A 3229-nucleotide genomic window follows, 5' to 3' on the forward strand; every position below is an offset into this window, starting at 1 on the left:
TGGGGCAGATAGAGAGACATTAGCAGATCAGAGAGACAACACAATACTATTTACTTCTTAATCTCTGCCTTCTCTAGCGAGAAAAAGGATATTTACATTGGAAATGCCACAGGTAATGTGGTTGACAAGAAATTTGGAATCTTAGTTAATGAGACCATATAAGAGATATCATGGCATATTTAATGTTGCAAAGATGTTAAGAATCATTATTGAGCTTGCTTATGTGACCAAAGAACAACTGTTGGTAATAATGGCATATGGAAGAAGAGAATAGAAAATGTCTTGATTTTCCAAAAAGGAACAAAGATGGATTCCAAAATGCACCTAAATTACTGTTCATTCTGTTTCTCAGACTACCTCCCACTTGCCTACTCTACTCTTCCTTTTTCTGAGCAATCTTGCCCAATTTTTCCCCATCAGGGGAAAGGGGAGTGAGTGCCCAATTAGCCCAGTGGATTGTGGCTAGGTTTCATGAGCCTAAGCTGTCCAAGAGGAATTCCTATCCGAGACAAACCAGTGCACCTAGTGTTGAAAGGGCAGTGGAGACAAATTCACTTGGAGAAACTGATTTACATTTTGGAAAAACAGGGTATAAGGATCAAAAGGAACCAAGGGAAGGAATGGAGTTATAGGTCCGAAAGCCAGAATATGAGTGCTAGGTTGACATCAGGTCAGAATGAAGGTAGATACGGAGTTGGCATGAGAAATGAGTGCCAGGGTGATCGCAAAAAACCAAACCAAACCAAACCAAACCAGCTTCTCCTCCCGCGAAAGCCCCCAAACAAAACCCACAAATGATCAATACCAGCTTGGTCTTTATGTAATTGGGTGTGTGATTCACATATGGCTCAGACCAAAGGTCAAGGAACACCTCATTATGGAATTCATTTTGATGGATTCTTAGCTGGTTAAACAGACACACTTAGTGTAAAGATGAATTAATTAGTTAAGGAATGAATGTCAGCCTAGATAATGTCTCTAGTTGAGTGTCTCAACCTGTCATGTTAAATATTTTTTATCAACGACTTAAAGGAATGCATGAAAAACATACATATTAGACCTGCAGGTGAAAAAATATGGGAAGAACAGTTGATGGCAGATTCAAGGTTTTAAAAGCAGAAGATTCAAAGAGACCCAAGGATCTAGGTCATTGAGTCAAAGATAATAACAATGGGGCTTTTAAGAAGGATGATTGTTGAGTTGATAACTTTAAAAAATAAAAGTAAATACATTCTCCACATTAAAAAGAGTAAAAAGAAACAGATGAAATTAATTTTAGTGATTATTTATTTTGTTTATTTTTATTTTTTATTATGTTCAATTAGCCAACATATAGTACATCAATAGTTTTTGATAGTGATATATTTAACCAATAAATCCTATATATTATCATTTCAACACAAAATAAATGTAAAATCATTAATGAGATATTTTGCATTTTTCCTGTTAAGTCTTTACACTAATGTGTGTATTTTACTTGTAGCATATTTTATTTTATTTTTTAGCACATTTCATTTTAGACTGGCCATAGTTCAAGTACATGAGAGCCACACAAGCTGTCGGCTACCATATTGGACAGCATGGGTCTAAAAGGATACTGGTCAAAAAACTAATAAGGAGCAGCTACTCCAGTTGTAAGAACATTTAGTTACTAAACTGTAGAAGTCTGATATGATTGAATGCTTGTGGCTTGTCAACTCAAAGCGTGATATGGCCATAAACACTGATCTTTGCATGGGCTGTAATTGTTAGTTGAGTTGGAACTGGGAACTATCCCAATAAATCTAGGCTGAGTGGCACAGAAAAGGCATAGCATAACTTTTTATTGAGAAATAAGCAAACTAACTCCCTTGATATAAGACTCTTGACCTAGACTAGGAAAACAATCTGGAGTTTACCATGAGATCTAATCAGATCAATAATTAAAACTTAGATTTCAGGGACACCTAGGTATATGTGATTCCAATTTCCTGAGGCTCTGTCGAATTTTCTCTGTATGCTCTTCCTTTTAGCTGTTTGTAAAAGCTCCATAAGTCTGTGTTGATTTAATGTGTGCTAAATGTGTAACTAAGAGTTAAAAGTGGAAGGCTGGGACTCAGGAAGGACAGGAAGTGGGATGAGGGTTCAGAGGGACAGGCAGCATGTGGTTCTCAGACTATATGGGCAGACTTGGGGAAAAGTGAGACCCTAACTCAGAGCTGGAGGGTGTGGGATAGGAAGCAGCTGGAAACTTTCTGAACAACAAAAGAGGTGATTGAATGAGAGGGAGCAAGTGTAGGGCTAATCATAAAGCAGCCTCTGGTTCCATTGTGGCCTGTGTTGAGGGTCTTCAGTCCTCAAATACTCCCCCATTTGTGGATGGCATGGCACCCGAAACTCCTTTGGATTATGTCTCCAGTGTCTTCTACTAACATACAGATATTCTTGAGGAAGTGACACATGCAGTGGTGAACATTATTTATAGATTGCAAACATGCTTTTAGATTCAGTTGTTCTCCACAAAAGGAAGGGACTCTAGAATAACTCTGGATCGGAGGGAAAGATCAATCAAAAGAGGAAAGGGTGATAAAATAAGACACATTGTGGGTAAGGAGGTTATTAGTGCCAAAGACACATCTTACAAGTTTTCTGGTCTGTCCTCTTCCTCCCAACAACTCTGGTCCCTCTAGGTTACTGATGTGTTTGGTATAAATGTTTCTCTGACTTCCTTTCTCTGTATGCACACCCCAGCAAACACCTTCACAAACAGTGGCTTTCTCTGTAGACTCAGACTCAATATTGCCATGCAACTTCCATTATTCACTTAATATGGACTATAGACACGTCTCCAGGTTACTGTTTATAGTTTAACTCATTTTAATTAAGTGTAGAATAGTATAAAGAATGGAAGTATAATTTATTGAGTCGTTCTCCTATTAATGCACATTCAAGCTATTTTTAGGTGTGGGCCACTCTCTCTCCCATCTTACAAATGATGGTGTCCCCAATCTTTTTCCAGAATGTAAAAGGTATTACATAGTAGGTCCCTCTACTATTAGAACATTACAGATTCTGATCTTATTTACAAAACCTCTGAACTTTATAATGGCTTCCTAAAATTGGAGGTTCTACTAGCACTCCAATGAGAACAAGAAGCTGATGATTGGAGGATCTAGGGCAGTGTTTGTTTCTTGCTTTTTAAGATAGCTTTATTGAGTGGTGCCTGGGTGCTCGGTGGGTGAAGCGTCTG

The sequence above is a fragment of the Mirounga leonina genome, unplaced genomic scaffold, assembly GCF_011800145.1.
Source record: "Mirounga leonina isolate KUSES-001 unplaced genomic scaffold, KU_Mleo_1.0 Mir_179, whole genome shotgun sequence".
Classification (NCBI taxonomy): Eukaryota; Metazoa; Chordata; class Mammalia; order Carnivora; family Phocidae; genus Mirounga; species Mirounga leonina.